This window comes from Lissotriton helveticus, chromosome 11, assembly GCF_964261635.1.
Source record: "Lissotriton helveticus chromosome 11, aLisHel1.1, whole genome shotgun sequence".
NCBI classification, from domain to species: Eukaryota; Metazoa; Chordata; class Amphibia; order Caudata; family Salamandridae; genus Lissotriton; species Lissotriton helveticus.
In genome coordinates this window covers 140015990-140030156 of record NC_136072.1, presented here as the reverse complement: position 1 = coordinate 140030156, position 14167 = coordinate 140015990, and positions in this window count along the sequence as shown.

Sequence of the window (14167 nt, the reverse complement as noted above, 5' to 3'; positions counted from 1 at the left end):
AGTCAATACGACTTGTGCTGGAACCATTATCAAAGGTTGGCCGACCTAATTTATCAGAGTGAGAGCGGCCATTTGCCGCTCTCAACACCCACTCTAAACACAGTCCCAACCAGTGGAGTGCTGCCTCAGTCCCCCTCTTAATTGGGCTCAGCACAAGATGGGGAACATTCCAGAGCGCGTCTTCTTCGGCATAAAAATCCTCCCCCTCACGCAGAAGTAGTTTGAAGGTGCAGTTTATGTCCCCGGCCACAACTAAAAACTTGTCCTTTCCAATAGTATTGAGTAGAAAATCTAATTCTCCAATAATTGACGGGCACCGCCCTCCAGGTAATCCACGCGCATATATATTAAGGATGAAGATTTCCTGGTGATTATCCTTGCTTAGCTTAATCCCAAAAATATCGGGGTTATGCACTGGCACCTCAGTGGGCCTATAGCTAAGGGACTGCTTCACCCAGATTGTTAATCCACCGGATGCTCTGCCTTTTTTACCCCGGATGGCGGGTTTAAAAAAGTTAAGGTACCCCAAACGAAAAATGGTGTCAGGAGCTTGAAAAAATAAAATATCATAATCATCTACGAAATCCAACCACTCTCCTAGATCTAATTTTCCCTTTAGTCCTGCGATATTCCATGAGACTATTTTTAATAAGGGTTCTTGTGTATTGTGTTGACTTGATACGGGAGACCGTAGATTTGAAACTGTTGTCAACCCACCCTCAGTCGATATCTCAATGTCAGGGAGGTCGCTAGTCAGAGGGACCGTGGGAGGCCTATCTGGCCCATTGACAACTTTCCGGCCCACCTCAACCCATTCATTACACCTATACTGTTCCGGATCACTGGTACTAATTATACCATCCTTAGTGGGACAAATTCCCTCTGGTTCCCTACTTAAGCTTTTGGACTGATTGTTACAGCCTGGCTTAGTCGGAAGTCAATCAACTCCTTCTAGGCCTGAGAGAGGTTTGTACCGGTTAAACAAAGGTGGAAAATTTGGTAAGTATGCTTCCCGGTCAAATGGGGGTCCTCTAAAAGGATATCTCCTTCGAGGCTCTAAAGGTTGATAAAAGGGGTCACTGTGTCTTTGGGGATAAAAGTAATGTAGATCTAATGTTTGTACTTCGCCTACCCTTCCAAACCTTGGCTCCCTACGGATAAAATCCACCACCCATTGGTCCCTAAAGTTGATAATAACACAATCTCCCTCTAAGTCCTTCGGGCAATGTCCCATCCAATTAACTCTTCAGACATTTAAAATCTCTGTTTTAGACTGGGGAGGAAGGGTTCTGTTCTTATTTAGCCAGAAGATAACTTTATTTTCAAGTCCCCATATGATTCTATTTTCTCCTCCCCTATGCGGCGGACTCGGGGGGAAGATTAACATGTTGAGGCCTCTGTTTAGCTGTCTCATTCCCCAATTTACCATGCCTCTTTAGCTCTCTACTAGAGTCAGGTACACCAGGATCGGGCCGGATTCTTATCGCCACAACTTCCTTTGTGGCCTTACTCGTAGTAGATGCCAAGAGATTAGTGCAGGCAAGAGGTTTCTACGGTTGTGAACGTCTCGGCTGAGCATTTGATGTATCGATTAGGGCTGGAGGAGCTAGCTCTGGTGCGACCCTGATGTTCTGGGGATCAGTGGGGGTCGCCATTCTTTTATCTAGGCCTTTTGCTAATTTATCCATCATATTGGCATTTGCTATAACTAAGTTCTCAAGTAAATCCAGTTTAGAATTGATCAGCCTTGTACATTCCAATAAGGGGAACATTAATGATTTAATGAGAATTTCTATTTTACCCAAAAGGTCTTCATCTGTACTACTAGTCGAGCGTCGATCGACTGGATCAATGGGGACCGCCGTTGGAATAGGCAGACTAGTTATGATGTGTGGGGAGTGTATGGCTCTATTTTGTTTTGAGATTTTTGCAGTGCCCCCTTTCTGATGTTGGCCCTCTCTTTTCCTTTTACTAGGATTTTAATTGTCTGATTTACTCTCATTTTGGACTTTTTGTGCAGGACTATATTGTATGGGCGAATCATCAGTGCGATCATTTATACTATTCGTGGACATACTAACTGTGGTTGTATTAAGTGCAGAGCAAACCGTCTCTATATCCGAAGCCACTGATATAAGGTCTGGACTCAGGCTATGATGTGCTATAAGGGCTCGTTGAGTTGACTTAATGGGAGTTGTGGCTGACCCAATTTTTCCCAAGGACGAGCGTTTTCCCGTTATCAAATCAACGGATAAGCGCTTCTCAAAAAAGGCTATTTCTTTTTCTAAAATACCTGAGGCCCGTTTAAAGAAATGGTCTAAGGTGCCAGTAACCAACCCATTCTTAGTTGTGACTTGTACTATTCTTTCTTTCCCTGAACCTAAAGCCATAGTAATTATTCAAGAAATATTCCAGGACTAAAGATCGAAAAGCAACTCAGTAATAAAAGAACAAGGGAAAGGGATACAAAAGCCCACACAATAGCAAATTACCACAGTTCTAGTCGGGAGACTAATGAAAGACGGAGGGCCCGGCCCGACCACGAGCGACCTTGGATGGCCTCAGATGGCCCGCCCTTTGCCCGGGCTTATCCCGGCGCCCGCCAGCGCGCGTCCCGCGTGCGCGTGCAGAGTGATGATTAAGTAAGAGGAGGTTGGGGGCGGGAAGAGGACCAGCTGCGGCAGATCAGCGCCGCACTGCACGCTGGTCCTCGCAGTCCCACGGGCAATCTGGGGGGTCAGTCTCTTCCTTTGGCAGCAGTTAGCTTCCTCGCGGTTCCCAGTTAGAGCAGCTCCCGCGCAGCGGGGGACGCGAGAAGTTGTTACTCTCGGCAAGGAAGGTCCACAATGTCCAGCAGTCCCGGCAACAACACCAACTCTCCCTCCACAAAGAAAGGACAGGCAGCACCAGGTAGTCGCTCTCCACGGCAGGATTTATTCGGACAGGAGGTGGGGGTGGGAAGAGGACCAGCTGCGGCAGATCAGCGCCGCACTGCACACTGGTCCTCGCAGTCCCGCGGGCAATCTGGGGGTCAGTCTCTTCCTTTGGCAGCAGTTAGCTTCCTCACGGTTCCCAGTTCAAGAGGCTCCCGCGCAGCGGGTGCCGCAAGAAGTTGTTACTCTCGGCAAGGAAGGTCCGCGATGTCCAGCAGTCCCGGCAACAACACCAACTCTCCCTCCACAAAGAAAGGACAGGCAGCACCAGGTAGGCGCTCTCCACTGCAGGATTTATTCGGACAGGAGGTGGGGGCGGGAAGAGGACCAGCTGCGGCAGATCAGCGCCGCACTGCACGCTGGTCCTCGCAGTCCCGCGGGCAATCTGGGGGTCAGTCTCTTCCTTTGGCAGCAGTTAGCTTCCTCACGGTTCCCAGTTCGAGCGGCTCCCGCACAGCGGGGGCCGCGAGAAGTTGTTACTCTCGGCAAGGAAGGTCTGCGATGTCCAGCAGTCCCAGCAACAACACCAACTCTCCCTCCACAAAGAAAGGACAGGCAGCACCAGGTAGTCGCTCTCCACGGCAGGATTTATTCGGACAGGAGGTGGGGGCGGGAAGAGGACCAGCTGCGGCAGATCAGCGCCGCACTGCACGCTGGTCCTCGCAGTCCCGCGGGCAATCTGGGGGTCAGTCTCTTCCTTTGGCAGCAGTTAGCTTCCTCACGGCTCCCAGTTCGAGCGGCACCCGTTGTTACTCTCGGCAAGGAAGGTCCGCGATGTCCAGCAGTCCCGGCAACAACACCAACTCTCCCTCCACAAGGAAAGGACAGGCAGCACCCAATTAATCAATTAAGAAACCTTGAAAATGAGGCTGCCAGTGAAAGACGGGCCACAGTTTCAATGCCTGACTGCCTTTGTCACTAACCAAGCAGCCACACACTGACAGAACTGGTCCCTGAGCTAGGGAACGTGCATATTTCCAGTAATCGAGACAATTCTGTGCACATCAATTAAAAAGCGCCTTGCTTCAGAATGAGACAGCACACCTGAATGCTAATACAACTCTAGTGGTTTTACAGCATTCTAGCGTCCATTATGTTATTACTTGAGGAGTAGTAAGCAGAATTTACGCCAGAAAATGATTAAAAGTGCTTCGATATTTTGTTGATTCGGGATGAAGTCATGTCTATTTACGTTTTGTTCTGCAAGGTATATATCCATTCTGTTATTCTGTATAAATATAAACTACATAAAAATCTATAGCTATTTTTAAGAATGTTTGCAATTAATATAAACTAAAAGCCACAAAAAAATCAGAGAGGGCATTTTTTTAAATTACTGTGAATGCCATTCTTCCAAAACATCCTTAATGTAATATTCAAAAAAATACTATTTCATATTAGAACATTTTATTTAATGTACATAATTATCTTTTTATTTTTTTCTTGTAAATTATAAAATGTATGCCCTAAGCCATGGCGATTTTTCTGCAGTGGAACGTCACCTTGCCACTTGGGAACAGAGCGTCCAATGCTTTTGCTGGTCTAGCAAATCACTCTTCTGGAGATGAAGTTTTCCTCTCTAATATAGAAATTAGGTCTTTAAACTTTAGGACTGATTCACACTACATGATATTAAATTGAAATACGGGATATATCTAATTCAGTACTTTTAATCAGGGCAGTAAATTAAAAAGAATGTTCTTACATTATGCAAGTAATACATCACTTATATTCATGAAGACCAAAAAGTTCTCAGTTTCAGAGGCTAGGGGTTTCACTAATAAGAGGTATTTCTTTAAATATGCTTGTTTAAAAATACAATAAAAAGTGGAAAACATTCATACACAGACAAAATCCTAATACACTCATAAAAAAGCAATGGATAGTATCTCGAAATCATATATGGATAAATATTGTATAATTCTTAGATGATAATTGGTAATTGTATCTACTTTTATGGACATAAAACAGTAAAGAAGTAGAAGACAAACATATTGCACGTAATGTTATCAAACCAGTTACAAAGCTGTTGCAGTTACATGTTCACCAAACTGCAAGGGGTACCGGGAGCTGACATCACATGGCATTTAACCTTTACTTTCAGTCACAGAGGCATTCCTACACGTCCATACACATGGACACACCTGCTCTCACTTAAACACACTCTCACCCACAAGCATGCACATAACATGCATTTTAAATCATTTTTGTGATAACCTCAGCTGCCAGGGAGAGTCATATTCCAGCAATTGCATTTCAAGTCAAGTTAATAAACTTTTATTCGATTTTCAAAAAAAAATCATAAAAGTTTAGAATAAAAGGTTTTCTGCGTAAACAAGCAAGGTTGAATAAATAATCAGACGCATCAACCCATAAAATAAGTTAAAACGCAATCACATTGGAAAAAAGTTACATCAAAATTATATAAAGGAAGGAAAAATCATTTTAACAGAGCATTCCTAACACAGACACAGAAATATCTGGAGAGTCATTCTTAAAACTCCAGATAAAATGCGGAAGATGAACACAACACAGTTTGGGTGGAGCAAAAGCTGTAAGCTATAGGCGGGTCTACTCTGATTAAAACTACATGCAGATAATATAGGCCTTAAACATCAATGTCAGAGGACAAATCATTTTTGGCATAAAAGTACTATGTGCATGGAAGTGCAGATGGAAATATTGTCTCAAGTACTCTGGATTGAAGGAACAAGTCCCCCTTTGGAGATAACAATTGATGGAAGATATTCAGTCTCAGAGATGTTGACACCACTGATGATTATACATATCAAATAAGAGATAAGGCTACCTGCCTGGGACTGATTTAACCATGAGATAACCATGAAATGACTCTTTCATTTGAAGTTGAATTCTCCCTTTCTGTGACCAGCCTCTGACTGAGGGCCTGTTTAACCCAGAGAGAATCCTTTTAAGTAATGCCTATGGGATCATGGAAGAGGTCTGGGTAGCCCAATTCCTTTTAAGAACTCTTTATATACGAGATCCATGTTATATGTTCAGCTTTATCTAGCAGCGGACAGTCCTGTAGGATATGTCTAATTCCTTCTTTGACCGGATGGAACACCACCGCAGGTTTTAGCATTTTTATGGGCCTGCCACAAAAAGACTGATTTTTAAATTTGGTAGAAAGGTCCAAATTATTCATAAATCCAAAACAGGAATCTAAAAACCTTAGCAAACTCCTAGCAATCTTGGCGATTAACACGGCATCATCGGCATATAGGAGAACCGTGATTGGTCTTCCGCTGACTCTAGGAACAACTCTCCAATTGATTAATATACAAAACAAAGAAAAAAGAGATAAGTATGCATCCCTGCCAGCCACCCATTTCTAGTGCAAATTGGCTGGTGTGTTCGCCATTAGAGCCATAGCTCACAACTCCTGTGAGATCAGCATGGAGAGCTCTCATAAATCCCACTAGGACCTTGTCCACCACCATGGACCCCAGCTCGGCCCAAAGCTTCTACCTATTCACTTTATTAAATGCCGAACTGAGGTCCATGAAGTCCATATGAATGGCTGCCCCATTCACCCAGGTGTATTTAGAAATCAAAAGGTACAAATTGAGATTCTGTTCAACTGTGCCCCTGCCAGACCTGAAACCTAAATGTACATCAGAGAGAATCGCCCTTTAACTTTCCCATGTGGTAAGTCTCTCCAAAATGACCCTCCAAGTGATCTTGACCTCCGCATAAATTATGGAAGAGAGCTTCCAGGCCTTGGGTAGAAGGCCTCTGATGGCCACATTGATATGGCGGGAGACAACCAGAGCCCACATATACGGCAAAGATTTCAGAAGGTCACCCGGGACCCCATTGGTTCCGGGGGACCTTACCTAGAGAGAGTAAGACAAGGATTTTCTCACCTCCTTCCACTCGACCGTGAGCATGTCAGTTCAGGGTGATGGAGGTAGGTGGGAGCTCAGATATCTCCAGGTCATAGAGAGCTGAAAAAGGGTTCTCCTAGACCTAGGCAGGAACTGTGGCAGTCTGATCCAACAAAGGGTCATTCTGAAAACAAGGATGGTTCAGAACACCCCAGAATTTAGTGCTGTCATTCAGTTGACTCGCCATAACCAAATGATTTAACAGTTCCTTTCCCAACTGGAGCTCCCTATTTGCAAGGGCAACATTATTGGCCGCCCTGGAGCTTTTAACTGAGGCCCTGTCCTGCAGAGCAGTTTTAAGTGTCATTAATAATGCTCTCTTAGCCCTGACACAATGCCTATTTTTTTTTTTTAGAGTTTTATATAGCACAAACTTGACCCGAATTGGGTATCAGATAGCTTTACATAGCACCAATTGCATTACATGAGGACTCTTTCATGTTTTTATTTTGTTAGGCACAGGGAGATTAAGTGATTTGCCCAGAATCACAGGATGTTAAGCGTCATTGCCGAGACTCGAACCCAGTTCCCCAAATTCCAGGTCGACCACCCTAGCTGTTAGGCCAACTCCTCTCCCCATATCAAACCAATTGCACGGTTTGGGGGGACCCCCAACACCTTGCTTGGTTAAGGCATGATTGATGTGTGCACATATATGCTCAAAGGCCATAAAAATGTGGGCATCAGTGGTATCGTCCTCAAAACAGATGTTAAAATCATCCCAACATGTTTGAAACATGCAGTCTCTAAATTAGTCTTGAAAAGAGTTTTATAGAGGTCAGTAATTCCCCGCCTTCTCCTAAGTAAAAGATGGGGTCGGGGTATTGAGGTCACTGTTATAATTCATTCTCTATTACATTAAAAGTGAATAATAAAATATTATTCACAATTAGTGTAATAAGAAATTGACAGTAAACAAGGAAGAGGAGCTACCCTTCTGCAGCCACGGCCCATGGAGGGAGTTTTGGTGGTGCGGAGAGGCGGGGCGGGGGAGGGGCAGGGTGGGGGGTGCTAAAAACTGGAGTATGGATCATTGAAGGTAAGTAAACAATTTAATAAATAAAACGAATTTCGTAGCGCACCCTGCATCGGCGCGCTACGAAATTCGTTTTATGATGATGATTGTTTTGTAGCAGGCTTAATTGTTGTTTCCCCTGAGAGGATGTAATGGCATGGCCATCCTTTCAGCCATTTGACAATGGTGGAACTAACCATGCACTTGTTTCACAACAAAAGGCTAATGCCATTAACATTTAAGAAGTCGCAAAATCTCTGATGATCTTGTCTATAGTAGTGTGTGTGGGATTAACAGCAATAAAAACATTTATAAATGGACAGTGGGTGTTAGTGTGTACAAAATGAACTATGAAGAAAGTATACCTGTATTTTAACCCAATATTAAACACTGTAGAAAATAATACTATAATGAAGCAATGAGGGAAAGAGGCCACAGTATAGATGTGACCTTTGACAGAGCGCCTGCAGGTGTCACACACTCCAACCACTGAAAGGGATAACTGTGACTCACTCACACTTGCTAGGTGGGCTCAGGCAGCAAAGTTATTCTCTGAGAAATGCGTGTAGTACATGTGCAACAACTAATCCAAAAAAAACAACAAATGACAAATAAAATATTGTACAAATGTTCCAAACTAATTCAGTAAATCAGTGAAACATGTCTAAACCATTTTAGAGAACTGGACATTATTCTGTGCTATTCAACATAAAATCTGGGGTGTAATAGGTGATTACGGCTAGTTTGAGTTTGGACTTCACACTTACTCCATGGAGCCCAGTCTGCAACAGCACATAGCTTCCGGTGTCCACAATATAGGCATACTTTCTGAGTGACTGATGGCATGCACACCCTGAATTATAAGAGTGGTAACATTTGAATGTGTTCATGGTGAGAATGATACCGATACTTTTCATAGAACACTGGACCACGAAATCTAGGGGTCAAAGCAGGATCCTATGGGTCATGAAGGCAGTCAGAAACATTAACTACGTTCGGCTAACCTCGAAACAGAAATGCTAATGTATTTGTTTATAAAATTAATAAAATATTTTGAAATAAAAAAACAGGTTGACTCTAGATGCGAGAGCACACTAGATAGTTCTAGTGCATCGTGTTGGTTTTAAATCATGCCAGGGAAACCCCAGAATAACGTTTAGGTGAGGCACCCCCAGTAGGCAGTTTTACCTTTTATTAGATACTCACATAGTGTACTCTGCTGTTACTATAGACTAACGGCCAGATTCATCAATGTCCCGTTTTCGAGTCCTTAATATCGATTATTAAGGAATCGCTATTAAAGACTCGCAAAACGGGATTTATGTAGAAATCGCAAAAAAAATTGTGATTTCTACAGCTTTCTTATTTGCGATTAGCAAATTGCTAATCGCAAATAAGGAATAACTCCCCATTCATGCCTAAAGGCCCTTAGGAATGAATGGGAAGTCAATCCTTATTTGCGATTAGCAATTTGCTAATCTCAAATAAGGATGCGATTTCAAGGGTGCCAGGGGTGTCCAAAGGACACCCTGTAGCACCCCTGAAATGTAAATGTAGCCTCATGTTGCGCACACACATGTCCAAAGGACATGTGTGTGTGTAACATACAACTTAGAAAAATGCACTAAACTGCATTTTTCAAAGTTTTCGCTATTTACCACGAAGTCAGACTTCGCGGTAAATAGCGGCCAGAAATTGCGAATTCGCAATTTTTAAAAGGTTCATGAATAGCATTTAAGGAATATCATATTGAGATTCCTTAAATGCGATCGCAATTTGATAAATCGCAATTATTTGCGATTTTTCAAATTGCGAGTTCATGAACCATTGAAGAATCTCAAATGCCATTTTTGCGGGCACAAACTGCCGAATTTTGCGATTTGCACCGTTTGCGCTCTCAAAAATGCTTGTTGAATCTACCTGTAAGGGTCTTATTTATGAGAGCCCTGCTTCACTCTTGCACCACATAATGTGGTACATGTGTGATGCAAGGCTCTCATAAATATTTATGGAGACACTCAAAACCACCCTGCGGCTAATCACTGCATTGCTTTACTCTGTGGCCGGTAGGCATTCAATGGGGTTTGCAGTGCTTTTTATCATGCAACACCCATGGAATTTGATGCTGCCCAGATTTAGAAAGTGACGTAAACCTGGGGAAGTGTCATATCCATACACCTCCTCTTTTCTTCCTCTTTCCACACATAGAAAGAGGAAAACGCCTCATAGAATTGTTTTTCTGCAAAGAGATGCCCCTTCCTGCACAAACACAATCTGCATGCAACAGAGTCATCCTTGCAAGGGCAGCGCCAGACTGGGATCGCAAATCAGCCCTGGAAATTAAGTCTGACCGCCCCGTGAGTGGTCAGACGTAATTGCCAGGGCTGGAACACTGCTGCTGTGCTTTTACAACTAGGGGCCGATTTTGCAGCACTGCTGCAAAACTTGCCTTGTGCAAGGGTGTCTACGTTTGTGCTAGGCTGTCAAAACAGAATCAGCGAAGGCAGAAAGGACAAGAATTTGCCATATTACTTAAATAATTTGCATTTCTACCCTTTCACATTGGCATAGGGCAGCACAGCAAGGTGCTGCCTTATGCCATATGCCATAAATAAGGCCATGAATGCCAGGTTTTAGAATATCTAAACACTCCCTCCAAAAGTGGGGTTGAGTTCACTCGGTGTTAACTTCTACACCAAGGCCCAGACTCTCATAGCTGTTATGCAACACAAGGCAGCACCCAAAGAGGCTGCTCTTTATTGTGTGACAAGGCGAGAGCAGTAAAGCACTGTATTCACAGAGGTGTGGCACTCTCCTCCCCTCTCCCTGGCCCCGACGCTGATTTCAGCTGTTGTGCGCTAGGCACACACCTTAGCGTCATAGTGCTAGGGTGCTTGCTTGAGTCTACCATAGGTTTTGTACTGGAAAGGTAATCTACTCAAAATAAAAATGTGTGCATATTGGTATTAAAAGGGCCGGCTTTAGCCCTGGTGGTGTCAAGTGTGACAATACGTGCCGCCACACCCCAATGAGCTCCTTCTCTATGCGTCCTTCCCTAACCCCCTCCAATGGTGACCCTTGTCTTTATAGCACTATTCCTCCCAAAATAGTGTGTCAGGGTACTTTACATCACACACACACATATATAGAGACAATGAATCTATCAAGTGTGCAAAGCAATGTATAGGGTACGTTACATATTAAACTGTAAGGTGCAGAAGTTACATAGCATCCATACTGGTAGGCATCAATTTTTAAGAGTGCTTGGTCTGGAGAAACACAAAAACAGGCTTTAAAATGTAATGCTGTAGTTGGGTTGTCTGCAATAATGAGAATCATCATCATCATAAGACTTTATAATGGTCATAAGACCATAAACGTGCAATACAGTTTATACAAAATGATTACAAAGCAAGCAAAGTGCATTATTTACCTCATAAAAAAATATCAATCAAGCCATGTTCTAAGGATTCTTTGGATAAAAAGGTAAACCTCTAGTGCATACTGTAAAACCAAAGCACCAAAAACCTATGCCTCTTCCAAAGTGGAGAGCATGGCTTGCTATGTTGCCCTTGATCTAGGGATGCCCTATACTCCTGACCATTTAGATATTAACAATAAAATATGAACAAACATATTGATTAAAATGATTACAAATACTAAAAAAAAAGATGTGAAACTGTCTCACGCTTTCAACAAACTCCTTCTAATTGCCCACATACAACCCAAAAACTTTGCAACTGAGCAAGCAATCGCCAGACTAGAGTCCCATCTGAGGATACGGAGAGCTTCAACATGAATATGTGTACCCAATTGCTTGCAGATTGGTTTAAGCCATTTTGCTCTCTAGCGGGAGTACATCGGACAAGCAAAGATTACATGGGCAGTAGATTCTATTACAAAAGTGCAGTTGGGGCAAAACTGGGAAGTTGTGGAAGGCTGTTGCCAGGAGCGTGGGAAAGAGTTCAAAGGCAGGGAGCCGAACCGGAACAGCAAATAAAGATTTCTGTCATGGGGTATTGTGATGTCTAGGTAGTGTTTGTAGGAACTGATCAATTAAAAGACCATGAAATCAGTAGTTAGCCATCCCCATGATGTACTGGTAAGTGAAACCTGTGTTATCCAGTCCCAATACTGTTTCTTAACTAAATCTTTGCTGGGGAGTAATGTCGGGTCCTTTGCATCCCAATAACCCTCTAGCCCTATTGTGGTAACAGGGATTTCACATTACGGATCCAACCTATCTTCTTAAAGTTGTCAAGTGCGCTAACTTCCATGAGAGCAGTGGCATACGGAAGCAACTCAGGGGTGGCCCTTATGTGTAGGACAATAGCAGTTCTACCCAAGTCCAGCTTTAGCAGGTAGAGTGGCGTACTCGGGGATAACGTGGCCAAATACTTCAGAAACGTATTCTCTGAATTCAAGAGGGCATCCATCCCATTGAAGCCCCAGAGTTCTGCTACATTATGAGCTGAACCTATTGCTTAAGAATCATAAATATGAATTGGGGTTGCCACTGGTTTGCTAAAGGAAGTGCCTTGCTTCTTTTATCAGACCCCATGTTATTTGCTTGTGCTTTAGGGTCAGTTTAGCTCTGTGAGGCTTCCTGACATATCTTGCAAAATAGTGATTCCCAGATATTCAAAGGTGCTAACCCTTTCCAAAGGAACCCCTCCTCAGGATAGTTTACCTCTGAAGGATTTATGAGGATTAAGCAATAAAAGTTTCGTCTTTACAATGTTAACCCCTAATCCTCGGAAATCGCAAGAAGCTTTAGAGCAATTTAGAAGCAGTTGTAACCCTCCTGGTGTTTTGGGTACTAGCAACGTATCATCTGCAAACAGTAAGGTTACCACTTTTACTCCCCCAAAGTAGGGGCATTTGTTGGAACATCAGAAAGAAACTGGACCACGCCATTCACATAAAAGGGAAAAGAGTGTAGGTGCCAATACACAACCCTGGGGTACCTCTGTTGACTTTTATTGTGTCAGTAAGTTGGCCTTGGCAACCCCATCAAACACTAGCAAAGTTTGCCTCATGGAGGCGAATAACTAGTGATAAAATCTCCAGGGAGAGACCCATATCTTTTAAGACAAGCCAAAGCTTGTTCCTCTTGACAACATCAAAGGCGGTCTTCAGGTTGATGAAGGCTTTGTAAAGGCTGCCTCGACCGATGACCACAGTCTTACAAATCAAAAGAAAAATATTAAACACCTAGTCGATGGTGCTCATTTTTTGTCTGAAACCAGCTTGAAATGGAGTCAAGATATTATGTTCGATAATCCAGTCCTGTATCTTTACAAGGAGTGCACAAGTGAACACCTTTTGGACACTATCTATAATCGGTCTATTGTTGCAAGGTGAAGATCTATTGCCTTTCTTGTACACAAGGATTACCTCAGTTCCCTTCAGAGAGTCGGGAATTTGGGCCCCCTCTTCTATCGCATTGTTAGGGCCAAATTATAGTTTGACCAGTTCTCACTGTCATGTACAAGTACATCACCCAGAATACCATTGGGTACAGGGAATTTTGCCTTTGCGATTGAATTAATGCAGGACTTAAAATCACTGTTAGGGTAGAAATCCTTGGCTGTAACATGAACAAAGTCAAGAGGAGCATCTTGTATAGCCGGGGCACAGGGCCCTAAATATAACAGAAAAAAGTAGTCATACCATGCTGTAATAGAAATATTATTGGTCAGAGGTAGTGGCCTATAGGCGTCCTCCCCCTGGTAACTAGAGCCATAACTTCTGCAAATCTTTCCTAGCGCAGGCCTCCCCAATTAGCCCCCATCTATTGTTGTCCCACTCCCTTTTAGCTCTCACCTGTGCTAACTTGGAGGACCTCCTCAATTCCCTCACCAAGGCCAGGTTCTTCGTTCTAATTGCCTGAGATAGTTGGCGTGTGAGGCCTCTACCCATCTGGTTAAACCAAGCGAACTGAGATCTTGGCTTAAGTCCAGGTTTGAGGGGGTTCGTGGGTTTGATGAAATATGTAGCAATCTGCTCAAAGAGGCGAGGGTTGCAGGTCGGAATCTCTTCCAGCCTCCCTGATGGTTGGTAATACTTCGAATCTCTGCTGTGCTTGTTAGTAGATTTTGTTTAATTAATTGAAGCTTGCCTTTGTCCAAAGCCACTTGGGGCATTTAAGTCGTCAGTTATCATTTGTTGGGAGTAACTCACTTGACATTAGAGAAGGTGCAGGAAAGCTAAGAGGACCCCCCATGGCAACCTCAAAGTAAGTTTCAGGGGATTGTGATCACTATTGATGGTAACAGCCATATCGATCAGTCTGGGCCATAGCCTTAAGT